Raw genomic sequence first — 18767 nt, forward strand, 5'->3', positions numbered from 1 at the left:
TCCTTCCCGGCTGTGGCTTCTCTGGGAGACCCTGGGCTGGGCTCTCTCTCTGCAAAGGCCCACGGAGAGCAGGCATATGGGTGAGCTTTTCTCCTCTCACAGCTGCTCCACCACCTGAGGAGCTAGAGCCCGATCTGGAGGGAGGGCTGGTGCCTGCAGTGACTTCAGGAGGAGACCAGGAGCCGGCAGGTGACCCGGCACCTGCCCACGGAGAGCCTGGCTCTGTCCAGGAAGAACTGGCACCTGCTCCTGCCCCAGCCCCTGCCCCTGCCCCTGCTACAGTTCCTGCCACTCCCCCTTCCCCCACCCCAGCCCCTGCCCCTGCCTCGGACCTAGATCCTGACCTGGCTCCTGCCCCTTCCCTTACCCCTGCCTCTGCCCCTGCCCCAGCCCCTGCCCCTGCCTGTGCTCTTGTTCCTGCCCCTGCCCCTGTTCCTGCTCCTGCCCCTGCCAGAGCCACTGTCCCTGACCCAGATCCTACCCTTGCTCCTGCCCCTGTCCGTACTCCTGCCAGAGCCACTGCCCCTTCCCCTGCCCCTGCCAGTGGTCCTGTTCCTCCCCCTGAGCCAGATCCTGTCCCTGCTCCTGCCCTGGATCCTGCACCTGCCACTACTGCTGACCCTGTCCCTCCCCTTGCCCCTGCCCCTGTCCCTGCCCCTATCCTGAGCCCTGCCCCTACTCCTGCTCCTGCAGGGCTCCCACAGCCACATCCAGAGCCCACAGCCCTGCAGGGAGAGCTCCTTGTACAATCACCCTTACTTCCATACCCGGAACCCGAGAGCCCGCCCGATTGTTTCATCCCCTCCCCCTGTGTTCTTTCTCTCTGGTACATATTAACTGTTATTTTATCCTTCCATGTCCTATATACTGTTTATTATTTGTTTTAAATAAAATTACTTGTTTTCAATTGAACACGTCTTGAGCATTAAGTACATGCCCAACGCTGTGCCACCACACCCCAGAACATTGCCGCAGAATATCTCATTCCCCAAAGGAGGCCCCGAACCAGAAGCCCTCCCTGCCCATTTCTCCTGCAGCCCAGACCCCGGTGACCCCTAAGCTGCTTTCTCTCTCTGTTCCTTTACCTATTCCTGATGTTTCTGTAAGTGGAATCACACAATAGGGGCCTTTGTGTCTGCCCCCCTATTTTCAAAGGGGACCCATTTTCTTCTGTGTTTATTTGTCATAAAATTTCCCTTATTTGATATTGAAATCCCCGACGGATGACACATCAGATGGAATCATAGAGGCCACTTTAGGAATTATGGGCACAATCTCGGGGCTGAGACCCCTGGTCCTGCTGGGACACCACAGCCTGAACCCAGACAGGACAGGGCTGGTTCCTCCTGAGACCCACACAGAAACCAGGGAAATGCAGAAAGCTGGAAGACACACCACAAAGGGCAAAAGCATTGCTCACAACCCAAGGCCAAAGAAAGGGTTCACCTGACTCTGGTCCAAACCACGCTCCAAGTCACTGGGTTCCACAGGGACGGAGACCAAACACATGCAAGTCCAAGGCGGAAGGATTGGCACGCAGGGAATATGGGTCAGAGATGCGGGAGCTCCTGGGGAAGGACTCCGGCAAAGGAAACCCTATGGAGGCAGCGCTGGTCACCCTCAGACTGGCAGGTGTCTGGTCTGTGGACCAGCAGCCCTGGGGAGAACATGAGGAAGTAGAGGTCCCCTGGAGAGAAGGGTGACAGGCACCCCTGTCTGGGAGAACAGTGAGCAGCACCCATCCCAGGCCACAGGTGCACCCATCCTCAGCCTCGGACTCAGCCCCGGAAACTCCGGCTCGGTTTTTCACACACCTATTGTCAGGAGTGTTCATCACAGCGGTGCTGGAGAGAGCAGGGAATGGAACAACACTAATGCCCAAGGAGATGGATGGGATCCACTGTCCCAGTTCTCATGATAGAATGCCCTGCAGCTACTGTCCCGGTGTCATCCAGGGCACAGGATCTGGGAAGCTCCTCCTGAGACCCACCCGTCCTGCCACCCTGCCCCTGGGAACATTGGGAATTGTTTGAGGAGGAGGGGGAGAGGATCCAGGATGACAGCGGGTGCAAGGAGAAGGAAGGTCAGCACTGGGAGGATAGATGGACGTGCCCTGAGCCACCATCCAGGGCCCAGGCTGTGATGCCCTCGGACTTCACCCCAACTAAGGACTCCTGATTTATGGACCCAGCTTCTGTGGTTTTACTCCCTCCCTCATTCATTCTCTCCCTCATTCATTCCCCACCTCCAACCCTCCCCTCCCTCCCCTCCCCCTCCCTCCCTCCCTCCCTCTTTCCTCCCTCATTCAGCAGAGGATCTGGGGTCCCTGCTGTGTACTGAGCACTGGGGCTTCATCAGTGAGCACCCCCCAACCCACATGGTCACGTCCACTGTGGGAGGTGACGGGGGCAGTCCTCAGGGCTAGCACTGGTGATGAGCACCAGGAATCTGCTCCTGAAAACACCGGCCAGTTGCACAAAGAATGGAGAGACCCATGCTTAGCACTTCCTCTAGAAAAATCTAGTCCTGAAAAGTGATGAAAAGTAAGTATATCCTAGACTTCATGCGATGTGAGTTCTAATGGCAGGTACCTACTGATTCCTAGAACCAACAAAGAGTAAATCATCCAGTGTCGACTGGGGTGTTGTGACCCAACTTTTCTGACCAAATGACACGTTTCAGCCAACATCTCCAGGGCCTCTGAGTTTTCCCAAGGGTCTCTGCGATTCTCTGATCCTTCCATCAACCTCCTTGGGAAGCTCTATCCTGTCGTCTTCCTTGTCTCCTGCCTCTTCTGGGACCCTTCCGTGGCCTCTCCACCAGGGCCACCCCCACCAGGACTCCCTGTGCCCCCTGGCCTGACGCCCACATCCCACGCTGGGTCCTGTGAGTCCGGTGCTTTTTGCAAGGACTGTGTGCTCCCTCTGGGGTCACTTGGCATCTCTCTTGCAGTGGCCTGCATCTTCCTGTGCTGGGTCTCCTCTGAGCAGTCTGTGAGGCCAGACTGTACCCATGTCACGGGCATGGAAGCGAGAGTCCAGAAGGTCCAGACGACCTGCTCCCAGTCCCAGCGTGTGGAGCATGGGTCAAGGATGGTCCGCGAGCAGAGGAAGACTTGGGCCCAGGGAGACTGAGGGAGGATGTGGCACAGTGAGCCTGCAGGAAGAGAGTGAGCACTATGTGGGCCTGGTGCTCAGACCTGCTGGGAGACCGCATCTCACCCACAGCAGCTCTGTCCCCAGGGCTGGAGGGTGTCAGGGTAGCCACCCTCCGAGGCTCTAGGCTGACAGTGACTGGCAGGAGAGGAGGTGCACCTGATGCAGGAGAGAACCCTCAGGCAGAGAGGAGGGGGCAGGTGCTTCCCCAGCAGCTGGAGGAACTCGGGGTAGCCACCCTCCCGGGGTGCAGGATGGCAGTGGCCGGCAGGGGAGGAGGCACCTGGTGCAGGAGAGAGCCCTCAGGCAGAGAGGAGGGGATAGGCTCTCCCCCAGCAGCAGGTGCACTGGGGCAGGCTTAGGGGGCATCCGTGGACAGCAGTGCCTGCAGCTGGGGTCTCCACACAGACCCCCTCCTCAGGCTCAGCACAAGCTTGTCTGGATGGCCTTTGTCCCCCAAATACAAAGTCTGGCCCAGGACACTCCTCAAGCCCTGACTCCCAATCCTTTGACCTCAGCTCAAGTGACAAGAAATGGCCAATAGTTTAGGTGGGGTTGGGTGCACAGGGACATTTGCTTTTCTGGCCCATGCTGTAACATTGCTGGCATTTTAAAGATCTCAGGGCTTTGATTCAAAAATGGTAGGATGCCGGGGACCCCAGTCAGCTTTCGGGAAACCTGCCTCTGGGCCTTGCAGCCCTCCCATCCCACCAGTTCTGCTCAGAATCCCTCCAGGTCACAGACCCACAGTCTTGGCTCCTCAGATGGCCCGGACGATGCACCTTCAAAAAGCGATCCCGGTGGGGCAGCAGGACACACTGTGGATTCCAGCAAATACACCTCCCAGAAACTGAGGGTGCTGCTGCACGAGCTGTCTGAAAACAGCCATGTCAGGGTTCCAGGAAGATACCAGAGGCACAGGAGTAACTGAGGAGCATCTGAAGGTCAGGTAGGGGCAGTCAGAGCTTCCAGACCCTTCTTCCCTAAAGCTCCTCATTCCTCAGCCTTTCTTCCGATGATTCTGCCTGGTTTCTATTTGCCCCAACTGTTATCCATTGCCTTAGGCAGCAGAGACTCATGTATGCCTTTAAATGTTTTGGACATTGAATGTCCTCCAGTAGCCACTTCACTACTGGGAAAGTTGGTAGCAAGCAAGAAGTCCCAGAGGACTCCAAGGGTCTGGACTTGGTGTTTCCCTCTCCTGAGATGGGGACACTTGTGAGAGGTGCAGGTGGTCAGCTGGGGGAGGGGGGCAGGCACCTGACGTGGACAGATGGGGCATAGGTGAGGCCCGAGGCCCCCGGGGTATGTGCCTGGCATCCGGACTGAACAGGTCTTCAGAGCTGCAGACTGGCTGGGATCATCTTCAGGCTGAGGAGGAAGGTGAGGGGAACAGAGGGGACTGAGGAGGTTCGGCTCAGACAGGAGAGGGCTGAGCCACACTTTTGGGGGAAAAGTGGGGTCAGGTTCAGGCTCACAGGGACAGACCTTGAGGCCATTATGCCATGTGAAATAAACCAGTCCCTAAAGGACCGACACTGGAGGACCCCACTTGTGAGGGATGGAGAGAACTCCCATCACAGAGGTGGAAGGAGCTGCTGGGTGCCGGGGCTGGGGAAAGGGAATGGGGGGTTAGGGTCTCGTGGGTAGAGGTTCAGTTGGGGATGATGAAAACATTGTGGCAATGGACCGGAAGTAGCCGGTGCAGAACAGGGAATATACTTATTGCCACTGAAACACGCTTCATGGTATCAACTGTATGTCCATTACACCACAATACAAAAGAAGTGAGTCAGGACGTCAGGGCCGTCACAAATCCCTGGAGGGCCCAGGAGCAGGGAGCCTGTATCTTAGTTCTCACTCTCACGCTCTGCCCCTTGTTGGGTGACTGAGCTCAGTAAGTGCTTGCTAAGACACAGTGCAGGCAGCTGGTCCAGAGAAAGTGCACAAGTGCAAACCCACTGGTGGGCACTGAGGAATCCCAAGGGGACGTGCATCCAGACGGAGCGAGTGCCCACATTTCACAAACACCAGCATAGAAATAGCCATTTATTTTTTTTAAACATTTTATTTATTTATTTGAGAGAGAGGGAATGAGAGAGAACACGAGAGGGAAGAGGGTCAGAGGTAGAAGCAGACTCCCTGCTGAGCAGGGAGCCCGATGTGGGACTCGATCCTGGGACTCCAGGATCATGACCTGAGCCGAAGGCCGTCACTTAACCAACTGAGCCACCCAGGCGCCCAGAAATAGCCATTTAAAACCAAGGCAGGAACCTTATATAGCCCAGAGGGCTCCACGCTCCTGGAGGCAGAGCTAGTGGCCACGGCCAAGGCCTCTGGTGGTGAGGGCACTGGGGGGTCTGAGAGGTGACTCGGCGCACCCTGACCCTGAAGCCCCACGGCTGCGGTGAGGTGTAAGGACTGGGAGGGAAGACCCGGCCAGCACCTGTTCTGGCTCCATGGCTGCTACAGGGCTGCTCCCAGCACCAACAGGCAATGTCTGTTTAGAACCAGAGAGAAAACCTTTTCCCTCAATCGTTCTTTTTAAAGATGGTTGCTCAGCATTGACACAGAAAAACCTCTGACATAAAACTGGAGCCGTTCACCGTTGCAAATGACCCCGAAATGATCAAAATGGAGTGACCACAAAGAGAGGAACGTGTGCCCCCAGGCAGGCCTCCTGTGCACAGGGGTGCCTGGGGCGTTGGCGTGCCCGTGCAAGCAGTGCTGGGCTCCACAGTTTCCCTCAAGGGGACAGAAGTAGGAATCTGCTCTGACAGCTCCGCTCAAGGCAGCACCCCCTGATGGAGACGGGGGCAGCCCCTCGTGACTTCCAGATGTCCTGGTGATTCTTGGGCACAGCCATGGATCTCAGCTTCTTCATGACCCAGGGAATGATGGGGGGCCAGCCCAGCAGCCTCGGGTCCCGCAGATCCTCCAGGGGACAGCCCAGCAGCCGCGGGTCCTGCATGGCCTCTGGGGGCAGCCCCTCATGAGTTCTGTGTGTCCTGGTGATTCTTGGGCATGGCCCGAATCTCAGCTTCTTCATGACAGGGGCCAGCCCAGCAGCCGCGGGTCCCACAGGTCCTTCAGGGGACAGCCCAATACCGTGGATCCCATAGCTCCTCTGGGGACAGCGCCTCATGAGTTCTGGGTGTCCTGGTGATTCTTGGGCACAGCCATGGATCTCGGCTTCTTCATGACCCGAGGAATGATGGGGGCCAGCCCAGCAGCCGTGGGTCCCACAGGTCCTCCGGGGACAGCACCTTGGTGGGCCTGTGCAAGTCCCGTGCGCTCCCTCTGGGGTCACTTGGCATCTCCGTTGCAGCGGCCTGCGTCTTCCTGCGCTGGGTCTCCTCTGAGCAGTCTGTGAGGCTGCACTGTGCCCATGTCACGGGCACGGAAGCGAGAGTCCAGAAGGTCCAGATGACCTGCTCCCGGTCTCACCATGTGGAGCCTGGGCAGGGAGTGGTCCCTGAGCAGAGGAGGACTTGGGCCCAGGGAGCCTGAGGGAGGATGTGGCACAGTGATCCCACAGGAGGAGAGTGAGCAATGTACAGGCCTGGTGCTCAGACCTGCTGGGAGACCACATCGCACTGGCTCTGTCCCCAGGGCTGGAGGTTGTCAGGGTATCCACCCTCCCAGGCTGCAGGCTGGCAGGGACTGGCAGGAGAGAAGGCCCCTGGTACAGGACAGAGCTCTCAGACAAAGAGGAGGGGGCAGGTGTTCCCCCAGCAGCTGGAGGAACTCTGGGTAGCCACCCTCCCAGGCTGCAGGCTGACAGTGACTCGCAGGAGGAGGCGCACCTGGTGCAGGAGTGAGCCCTCTGCAGAGAGGACAGGGCAGGTGCTCCCCCAGCAGCAGGGGCACTTGGACAGCCTGAGGGGGCATCAGTGGACAGCAGTGCCTGCAGCTGGGGTCTCCACACAGACCCCATCCTCAGGCTCAGCACAAGATTGTCTGATGGCCTTTGTCCCCCAAATACAAAGTCTGGCCCAGGATCCCCCCTCAAGCCCCAACTCCCAATCCTTTATACTCAGCTCAAGTGACAAGAAATGGCCAATAGTTTAGGTGGGGTGGGTGCACAGGGACATTTGTTTTTGTGGCCCATGCTGTACCGTGGCTGGCATTTTAAAGATCTCAGGGCTTTGATTCGAAAACGGTAGGATGCCGGGGACCCCAGATAGCTTTTGGAAACCTGCCTCTGGGCCTTACAACCCTCCCATCCCACCAGCGCTGCTCAGAATCCCTCCAGGCCACAGACCCACAGTCTTGGGTCCTCAGATGGCCCAGACGATGTGCCTTCAAAAAGCGATCCTGGTGAGGCTGCAGGACACACTGCAGATTCCACCAAATCCCCCTCCCAGAAAGTGAGGGTACGACTGGACCAGCTGCCGAAAACTGACAGGTCAGGATTCCAAGAAGACACCAGAGGCAGCATCTGAAGGCCAGGTAGGGACAGTGAGAATCTCCAGTTTTGCCTAGGGGCAGCTCCCGTCCCCCTAAACCCTCAGTGGGATGGCTTTACTGGGGGATTGGGGGGGACCATGCCTGGAGGACCCATGGCTCCACTGTTAGAGGTCGCCGACTTGATCAGTGCACAGGTGGGGAAACCTGGCCACACCCAAAGAATTTCTAGAAACAGTAGCCATCTCAGTGGTAGCTGACCTGGGAGGTCAACCTTCCAGCTGCCTGAGGTGAGATCGAGCCACAGACCAGCACACTAGCCAGAAATGGAAGAAGGAGAACAAGTTCTTCATTTCATAGTTTCTAAGTCACCGGTTTGTTCCTACGGTCAGTATACTTTGCATCCTGGGAAATCTCTGCCTGTCTAAGGTCATGAAAATGTTCTCCTCATGTTCTCTGCTGGAGTTCTTAAAAAATCTCTGGTTTATAGGTAAAAATCATCCGGAATTGACTTTGGTTGGCACAGCCATGCTGGGAAAAGGATGGATTTTCCCCAAAATACTAAAAATAGAACCCCTGTATGATCCCACTGTCAGGTAGACCTTTTTAGGAAATGTAAGTCAGTTTCTCGAAGTAAGATCTGCACTCTCCCACCCAATCTCCCTGAGGAGGGGCGGCCACCCTTAGCAACCCTCCCATTGAGGCAGGTGCCTCCCTGGACAAGGGGCTACCCCAGGGCTGGGAGGTCTCCACAGCAGCACACCCAATATCCTGGATACTAGGAGACAGAGTACAGCACCAGGCCAGTGAGGGTCAGGACACACTAACCTAAATATGGCATGTTGGCAAATTAAATATAGAAGCTAAAAGAACTTTTGCATAGAGCAGAAGCAAGAAGGTCTCTCTGACCCCCAGCCATCAGCCCTTCTTCCCTTAAGCAGGTCAGAATACTCCCATGTGGAACTTTCTCTCCCCGGACCACAGGGATGACGTGCTTATCACCAGAGTCAAGGAATTTAGGACCACGGGGTCTATACGAACACACCTGGTTAAACGAACCCTTATCTTCCTAGTTAACTTCTTTACCGTTTACGAGCCCTAGTCCAAACCCCTGTGTCTGTCAATTCTTCACACACTTACTGCTTCTTTGTCTAAAAGGTAGAAGAGCTGTCTGCTCCAGTCACCTCTGCTGGTCGTCATGGTCTTGTGAGGTTCCCACCAAAACAATCAATACATTTTGATTGCTTTTCTCCCGTCCATCTGTCTTTGTCAATTTCCAGACTCAGCCAGGGACCTTCAAAGGGTTGAGGAAAACTTTTTCCTCTCTTGCAACACTGTGGGGCGGGGGGTGCGGAGTCAGAAAAACCCATCCCATCTTCCTGGCTTTGGTGAAAACGGACCTCTACTGGGAAGCAGCACAGGACAGTGCATGGCTGGAGGAGCCAGGGAGAGAGGCACATGGAACATGTAGGAGCTATTGGCCCCCAGCCAGGGGACTTGGCCCCAGTGACAAGTCCAGGGTGTGATTATGATTATTATAATGGAAGCATCCCGAACATCAGACCTTCCCCACGCCAGGCTTCATGATTGCTGCTCGTTGTAGTTGCTACTGTTGGTTTAGTGACTTTTCTGAATTTACTTTGTCAAGTCTGTATTCTTTGCTGTGTGTATGGCTACTGAATCCCTGTGCTGTTAACTTAGTGGTCAGCCAGTGGCTGGGCAGAGAAGTCACCCCTGTTTCCGAGCTATGGGCTACAGATTGGAGGTCCCCACAACCTCTTCAGGTCTGAATAATCTGCTCCAGTGGCTCATGGAACTCAGAGAAACATGTTACTTACTAGATGACCAATTCATTGAAAGGACAGAACTCAGGGCCAGGCAGCCAGAAGCGATGAGCAGGGCAAGGTGTATAGAAGCAGCTCAGAGCTTCCCCGCTCTCTGAAAGAGGCCTTTGCCCACCTCCACTCTGACCTTCGTCTATACTTCCTAACTGATGACGTCCTTCCTTCTGACTCATCTGTTAACTCGAGTGAAAGACCCGGTGGGCACCAAAACGACTCCTCAAGTACTAACCACTGCTGCCGTCCTGGTGATTCTTGGGCACAGCCATGAATCTCAGCTTCTTCAGGATGGGGGGCAGCCCAGTAGCTGTGGGTCCCACAGGTCCTCTGGCGGCAGGCCAGCAGCTGTGGGTCCTACAGGTCCTCTGGGGACAACACCTTAATGGGCTTATGGCCCAGCAGGTACCTGTTCAGGTGGCTCTCATCGTGCCACACAGCCTCGATCCCATTGGCCAGGTTGACCCCCATTGTCTGGTGACAGGCCAAGGTCAGTTGGTGAACCTCTACCACCGACCCCCCAGAAAAGGCCCCCTTGTAGTCAAAGTAGCCCTTGCCCCTGGGAAATGTGCACCTGGGACTGTGGCCAATGCTCGTAGCTGAAATCCTTGTGGGCCGCCTGGTAGAAACCGGGGTGCAGGGTGCCAAAGAGGGTCTCCATACTCACGTGGTCGCGGAACTTCATGTCCACCTCTGTGCACACCAGGTAGTCCACCTCACAGAGGAATTGTGGAGTTAATCTTAGAAAATATATTGTCAGCCCTAAGGAGTGATTGTGGAAGCAGCTGAAACGTCAGCAGCGTTCCTGTTCTCAGGCTACTGACCACAATGGCCCGGTAGGAGCAGGATCCCATGATCCCCAGGGGCAGGGCAAAGGTTAGGAGCCAGGAAAGAATGTAACCCTCCGTGCCCCCCTTCCTGCACCTGGCGTTTGCTAGCACAAACGTCCCACTCTTCCCCGATCCCATGACGGCCTCCCTGCGTGCCTGCGCGTAGAGGAGGGTGCAGGCCTGCTTCACAGCTTCAGCATACTTGCCATCCCTTTGTCCTCCTTTCCCACGCTTTGAGGCGTCTGCCTTTGCTTTTCTGATAAAAAATGACGTAAAAGCGATGTGCAGAACCCAGCTGCTGCTGCCCTACTTACAGAGGCAGCCCTGCATGGCCGCTCAGATTGGTGTCTGAGAACTTTATTTCAGCGCACGATGATGGGAAAAGCTGCTTACAGAAGCGGCGGATCATCACGTGCTCTGCATGGACGCGTCCTCCCAGCGCGGGGTGCCGGGAACCTCGAGCACCACCACCCTCTGGCCTTCCCGGAGGGGCACATGGGGCCCGGCGGGCAACTGATTGGTGAAGACGTAGTAGGTGACCCTGTGTCCCACCGTGAACTGCTTCTCAACTCTCTGCAGGAACATCTCCAGGAAGACCATGTATCCACAGGGACAGGGGACAGGGCTGGAGGAGGGTCACTGCCAGAGGCTGGCAGCAGGATCCCAAAACTTGGGCCGTGAACGTGTGCACTTTCTTCAAGGAGGGCAGGCCCTGGGCTGCTTTAAGCAACAGCCACCCTCCTGGCCTGGCCTGAGCGCGTCTGCTGGTGGGGCCTCCCTACCTTTGGCTCCCAGAGATGGGAGCCATCAGGACCCCATCTTACAAAGGGGAGCCTGAGGCTTAGAGGCTAGAAACCCATGCAGCTGATTCTACCCAGTCTGTAGGCCATAGAAACAAGGGCTGTGCCCAAAGGTGCTCAACTCATGGCAGGTGGGGACAGAACCTGCAGGGGGTCAGCCAGGGGAGGGGACGTGCAGGGTTTGCCGGGGAGCTCAGCACAGGGGGAGTGTTCCTGGCTCTAGCATGCTGACTGTCAGGCTTCATGGGTCACAGGGTCACCTACCCTAACCCTAACCCTTAACCCTAGCCCCTAACCCTAACCCCAACCCTAACTCTAATCAAACATCATGCTCAATTTTGAGGACTGACAGCTCTACTCTGAAATCAAAAACAAGTCCATCATGCTGGCTTTCACTCATTGCTCAGTATCGTACTGAAAGTTCTACCCAGAATGATAAGGCAAGAAATCCACATGTGGAAGAAAACAGTAGAACTAGGTCTATTCAGAGACCAGAGATGACATCATCTTATAGACAGAGCTTCCTAAACAATCAACAAATGATTACAGCCAGTTAATATCAATACACAAGAATCTCTCTTATTTGTATACATTAGCCATGAATCATCCAAAAAATAATTTAAGAAAACAATTCCATTTTAGGGAACATTATCATTGACAAAATACTTAGGAATAGATGTAATCAAGGTGCAAGTCTTATACGCTGAAAATTACAAAACATTGCTGAAAGAAAGGGAAACCTAAATAAATCTGAGGACCCCACGGTGATGAAAAGACATACTATTGAAAAGATGGCAATAGTACACAATGCAATGTGGAAATTCAATGTGTTCCCAAGAAAATTCACAAAGGCCTTTGGAAAGAACTGCACAAGCTAATCCTAACAGTCATATGGAATTTCAAGGGACCACAAAACAGCCAAAACAATCTTGAAAAAGAAAATCAAAGGTGAAAGGTCATTCTTCCAAAGTTCAAATATTAATACAAAGCAACAGTAAATAAAACATTTTGATACTGTCATAAAGGTATGCATTCACCCTGAAACAAATAATACATTATATGTTAATTGAATTTAAATTTAAAACATTTTTAAAAATAAATCATTTTTTTAAAAAAGATATGCATACACATCAGTGGGATTTAACTGAGAGCCCAGAAATAAACCCCTTCATCTATGGTCCACTGAATTTTGACAAGGGTGGACAACATTACACTGGGGGAGAGAAGGGTCTTTTCAACAAAGGGTGCTAGACAATTGGCTATCCGTGTACAGAGGAATGAAACTGGACCCTTACCTCACACCACATATAAACATTAACTCAAAATACATTAAAGGCTTAAATGTAAGAGGTAAAACTATAAACTCTAGAAGAAATAAGTGGTGATGAATCTTCATAACCTTGGATCTAGCAATGCTATTAGATCTGACACCAAAGCGTAAGAAAGCAAAGAAAAAAATAGATAAAATAATATCCTCAAAATTAAAAATCTGTTCTGGGTGCCTGGGTGGCTCAGTTGGTTAAGCGTCCGACTCTTAATTTTGACTCAGATCATGATCTCGGGGTCATGAGATAGAGCCCACGTCAGGCTCCACACTGAGTGTGGGGCCTGCTTAAGGTTCTCTCTCCTTCTCCCTCTGCCCCTGACCACTCGCACACTCACTCACTCTTAAAAAAGAAATGTAAAAAAAAAAAATTAAAAATCTTTGTACATCGTAAGATACTATCTGGAAAGTGAACAGATAGCCCGCCAAATGGAAGAAAATATTTGTACATTATGTATCTAATAAGAGTCTGTTGCCCAGAACATGTAAAGAGCGTTTACAACTCCTCAGCAAAAAGACGACCCATTTCTTAAAATAGACAAAAGACTTGGATAGACCTTTCTCCAAAGAAATCATACAAATGGTGAAGAGCACATGAGTAGATGTTAAACATCCTTAGTCTTTATGGAAATGAAGGTTTAAACCAGTTAGATATCCTTTTACACACAAGAGAATCTCTATAATCAAGGAAACTAAAATAACAAATTTTGGAAAGGATGTTGAGAAACGGAAACCCTTACACCTTGCTTGTGACAAATGGTGCAGTCTACGTATAAAATATTTTGGCATTTAGGCAAATAGATCAAAGTAGAATGACCGTATGGTTCAACAATTATACTCCCAGATACATACCCCAAAATCGAAAGGAGAAGTACCCTTATTCAGCGCAGCATTTGTCACCGCAGCCAAAAGGGGGAAGCAACCCAAGTGTCCACTGACAGCCGAATGGATAAACGAAACGCGGTGCACACACCACGGAGCACGATTCAGCCTTAAAAACGAAGGGGGCTCTGACACAGGCGACACCACGCATGAAGCGGGAAGTCATCACGCTGAGCGACATCGGCCAGTCACAGAAGGACAGACGCCCTGTGGTCCCACTTACAGGAAGTGTCCCGAGACACACAGTAGAATGTGGCTGCCGGGGCCGAGGGGAAGGGGACGGGGAGCTGGCGTCTCCCGCAGACAGAGCCGCCCTCGGGGAGAAGGAAGAAGTTCTGGAGGACGACGTGCCCCCGCGGGACCCCGGCTACGGCCGGGAACTGCGCACCGGACACGTTCTGAGGGCTCGGTGGCGGGTCCGCGGGACGGCGCCCCGTCGGGGGTAACACGCCCTGAGGCACCCCGCGGGCGGCGAGGAGACGCGGCTGGGGTCTGAGTGCGGAGACGGAGGGGCTGCGCTGCGCGGGCGGGTTTCCCGCAGAGTCGGCTCCTCTTCAAACCACCACGTCCGCGCGGCCCCGAGAAGCCGAGCCGCCGACGTTCGTGCCGCAGGCGGAGCCCCGCCCCGACCCCGACGGTGCGGCCGCGGGGAGGACACGCAGGGCCGAGGCCCGGGGAGCGCGAGCGCCGCGGCGGGGGTCCTTGGAACACCTGTCCTCGCCCCGGAGGAGGAGGGCTGAGCGCGCATGCCCCGCACGGGTCGCGGGGCGGGACTCGGGCGCCTCCCGGCGGGAGGTGGGGGCAGTGCAGGATGCGGTGCACTCAGTTCCGTGGAGGCACCTGTCCCTTCTGGGGTCCAGCTGAATCCATTACATTTGGGAAATTCGAACTGAAATGGAGTCCAATTATCCTCTGACTTCTCCAGAAATAGAAACTATTAATTAGAAACCGTACGGAATTAAGTGAAATGCAGACACAGGCGTTACAACTTACACCAAAATTCATTTAAAATTGTAGATAAATTTAAAATAGATTTAAAATCAAAATAAAGGGGGCGCCTGGGTGGTTCAGTCGGTGAAGCGGCTGCCTGCGGCTCAGGTCGTGATCCCAGGGTCCTGGAATCAACCCTCCGTCGGGCTCCATGCTCAGCAGGGAGCCTGCTTCTCCCCTGCCTGCTGTTCCCCCTGCTTGTGCTTGCTCTCTCTCTCTCTCTCTCTCTCTCTCTCTGTCAAATAAATAAATAAAATCTTTCAAAAAACAAAAAGTAAAAAAAAGAAAATCCACATGGTCTTGGGTTCAGTGATGAGCTTTAACACACAACACCAAAAGCCAATCCACAAATGAAAAAAATTGATAACATGAACTTCCTAAAATTAAAACTTTTGCGGGGCGCCTGGGTGGTTCAGTCGTTAAGCGTCTGCCTTCGGCTCAGGTCATGATCTCAGGGTCCTGGGATCGAGCCCTACATCGGGCTCCCTGCTCAGCGGGGAGCCCGCTTCTCCCTCTCCCACTCCCCCTGCTTGTGTTCCCTCTCCCACTCCCCCTGCTTGTGTTCCCTCTCTCGCTGTGTCTCTCTCTGTCAAATAAATAAATAAAATCTTAAAAGAAAAAAAACTTTTGCTCTGTGAAAGACCTTGCTCAGAAAACTAAAGACAAGCCACGAACTGGGAGGAAATATTTGCAAAGCGCAAATCTGGTAAAAGATTTGTATTCAAAAAATACAAAAGACTATCAGAACTCAATGATAAGGAAACAAACATCCTAATTGATAATGGGTAAGGATCTGAACAGATGCCTGGACAAAGAAGATATTCAGATACAAAATAAGCATACAAAATTATGTTTGACATCATCATTAGGAAAGTACAAATTTAAACAACAGTGAGACAGCCAGTACTGCACACCTATCACAAATACTAAACTCCAAAAACAAGAACACCAATTGCTGGAAGGTGAGGAATGGCAGCAACTGTCCCTTCAGAAGACATTTTGGCCATTTTTTCCAAACCTAAGTTAGTCTCATGTTAAGATCCAACAATTGCACTTCTAGTATTTAGCAACTGCTTTGAAAAAACTATTTCCGAACAAAAACTCACATGCAGTTATGCACGGTAGCTCCATTCATAATGGTTACAAACTTAAAGAAACCAGGATGTCCTTCCATTAATGAATCCATAAGCAAACTAAGTGCATCCACGTGAAGGAAGCAGAATATGCCATGCAAAATATACCTCTTTGGCACAAGGGATATTTGGGCTGATTAATTTTAAGAAACGCCAGACATGGGAGAATCTCTGAAAACTGGGTAAAAGTTGCCATTTGGTGAGTGAAATGTACACTTATAAAGGAACACCCCATTTGTAAGCCTGTCTCCCTCTGTATCAGGAACAGAATTACTAAATCTCAAGAAACTCTTACCAAAAGAGAAGGCACAGACTTAAAGCTGTGTAGCAACCATACCCTCGTTTACTGTGCTCACCTGATAACATCCCTTAACTGGCCTTCCCACCACCCAAAATCTTTTGGTCTTTAGCTGAAGATAGCATTTAGGGTGAGGGCTGGGCCACTTCAAGGAATTACACCATTTTCCTGGGTATCTCCCATGAATACAGGACATATGCATGATATTAAACTTTGACTTGTTTTTCTCCTGTTAATCTATTCAGCAATAAAAAGAAATGAACCATCACCCCATACAATCACATGGATGAACTTTACATGTATTTTTCTAAGTGAAAGAATCCATTCTGAAAAGGCTGCACACTGAGTGACCCGATTTGTAGGAGATTCTGGAAAAGGCAAAACTAGAGATGATATAAGGATCTGGGAGTGAATTCCATGATATTTTCATGATTTATACCTGCCATTAAGCATTTGACAAAACCCAAACCTTTTGGGGCACCTGGCTGGCTCATTTGGTGGAGTGTGCAACTCTTGATCTTGGGGTTGTGAATTCGGGCCCCATGTTGGGTGTGGAGATTACTTAAAAATAAAATCTTTAAAAAATACAAACATTTCTACATCCCAAAGAGTAAATAATAATCTACAGAAAGTAAGTTGTTTAGGATGTGGGAGTGTCACAGGATGGTGTGGGGGCCAAGGGCAGGCTGCCCCAAATCTGCCACTTTGACATACAGATCATTTTAAATAAAAGTTACTTAAGAGACAGCCTATGCAATGAGGACACTTAGACCCTCCTCTGTCCCCCTGGGAAGGAAATCAATCTCCCATGTGAAGATGTCCCTGTACCAGGAGGTAAAGACATTTCAACATCACCAGAGATGGGAGATTTGGAGCCCATAAGGCTGTATAAACAACCCTTGTTACTTTTTACTAATTTACGACCCCAGCCCAAATTTTGTTTAGAATTCCTTACTAATCGAAGCTCCCAAGGTTAAGTTTTCTTTGTCCTGTGATTTCATCACAGCTGTAGTTTCTCTTTGTCTAAAAAGTATAAAACCTGGCTTCCTTGGTCATTTCTTTAGACCTCAGGTTCATTATTGGGTCTCCATGTGCACATCATTGCACTTTAGGTTTTTTTCTCCTATTTATCTGTCTCATGTCAATTTCTTTCTTCATCCCGCGGTAAGAACCTTGGACCAAGGACAATTTCTTCCTCCCCTTCAATGGAATACAGAACGTGACACATAATCTAACTGTATTAGAAACATATGGGGGGGAAGAACCCTCCCTGTAGGTTGTATGACAAAAGGTGCTGACCTAAGTAACTTTGGAAATGAATGGAATCTGTAGATTAAAGAAAAAATGTACTGTACGTATACAGTGGACTCTATTTGATAAAGTTCTCTGCCATCAGAGTGGTAGCTAACAGTTCTGAAAACACCACATCTGTAATCTGGTATGGAGCAATGAATTAAATAAAGGGCCGGTGGTGAGAGCCAGGTTTGTCACTGTTAGAGTAGGAAGTTACAGATCAGCAAAGGGAGAAGATCACAATCTCCATGTGGTGGCGGACCAGGTTGGAGACATCAGTATAAACTCGTCCTTAGCTTAATATGGACGCAGACGGTTCCACACAGAAATCTTTATCATTAGGTGTGTCGACATAGGTGGGAATACAGGCATATATTGCCTTGCATTGTCCACTGAGCATGGACATTTAGCTCCCACGTGTAAGACTTTAATACCATTCTCTACTACCCAGAGCTCCTTAAAGAACTTGCTGACGCTAGAACTTGGACAGTAAGTATAGGAGCCAGGATAATCTTGACGTATCAGAAAGTAAGGAAGTACCAAGAAAAGAGCCACAGAGATGGAATGATGTCAATGGAAAGCAGGAGCCAATGGAAAGTGCTCTCCATCACCAAAGGAGGAATGAGCCAGCGACCAAACACTGAGGTGCTGGAACATAACCTACCCTGGTGTCCGTGCTGGTAAAAATAAATGATTCTTTTTAAGATTTTATTTATTTATTTGAGAGGGAGAGAGAGTGCATAAGCAGAGGGGAGAGACAGAGGGAGAGGGAGAAGCAGACCCCCCCACTGAGCAGGGAGCCCGACGTGGGGCTCGATCCCAGGACTCTGAGATCATGACCTGAGCTGAAGGTAGACACTTAACTGATTGAGACACCCAGGTGCCCCCAAATAGACGATTTTTTAAAAAGAAACCACAGGGCCAAAATGGAGTCACTTACGTCAGGAGACCCAAGCCAGCAAACCAAGACTTACTACCTGACCTAACTGCAGTTCCACACACCCTCACCTCCACGTAAACTTTAACCGGTCAACCTGGAAAATGAACTGAATGGCCCCTTCTGTTCCCCTTAGGAGGGGGACATTGCCTAAAATAGTGCATCCTTTTCTAGTAATTTCTTTTTTTCAATGCCCTCTCTGCCTTTAAAATCCTTCCCCTCCCTGCAGCTCAAAGGAGCCCCTTTCTTTTTGCTAAACGGGATGCTGCCTGTTTCATGAATTGGTCAATGAAGCCAATGGGACTGGGATCTTTTAAATTACTTTGTTGCCTTTTTATTAACAATTTACATAGCTTTTTATAAGGAGGATTGAATAGACCTCTCCTATAAGAATTCCAACTAATAGATGCAGATACTCAACCATTCATCAAGTAAATGGAGCTAACTCTCCTCTCCTAAAGTGGGGGCTCAGGGCAGTTGTCTTCCTGCACATGGGAAAGAGTAACTTCCTGGTGGGGAAGCCTGACCAATGCTGCCTCAGCCAGGTGACCAACGTTAAATGGGCAGTGACAAGTGTTCCCTTGTTGTAAAGTAACGACAAAGCACTTTACCTCCCTGATCTGCTTCCTCAAAACCCCATAACCCCAGTCTAATCAGGAGGAAAACAAGTAAATCCCAATGGGGGACTTTCTACAAAACGCCTGACCGGTCCTCCTCAACACTGCCAAGGTCACTGAAACAAAGCAAGTCTGAGAAACCGTCACAGCCAAGGAGAGCCTAAAGACACATGATGAGCACATGTCACGTGGTGCCCTGCATGAGATCCTGGAGCGAGAAAAGGTAGAACAGAGGGAACCTGAATAAAATACGGACTCCCGCT

General features: G+C 51.5%; 1 pseudogene; it reads right to left on the reverse strand.

Annotated features, from left to right (window-relative positions):
• Window positions 1–9635: 9635 nt before the first annotated feature.
• On the reverse strand, window positions 9636–10830 carry LOC148164032 (histo-blood group ABO system transferase 2 pseudogene; annotated as a pseudogene).
• Window positions 10831–18767: the final 7937 nt, after the last annotated feature.

Source organism: Eumetopias jubatus, unplaced genomic scaffold (assembly GCF_037043125.1).
Source record: "Eumetopias jubatus isolate StellerSeaLion01/CBP00866 unplaced genomic scaffold, mEumJub1_p1.0 scaffold_6, whole genome shotgun sequence".
NCBI classification, from domain to species: domain Eukaryota; kingdom Metazoa; phylum Chordata; class Mammalia; order Carnivora; family Otariidae; genus Eumetopias; species Eumetopias jubatus.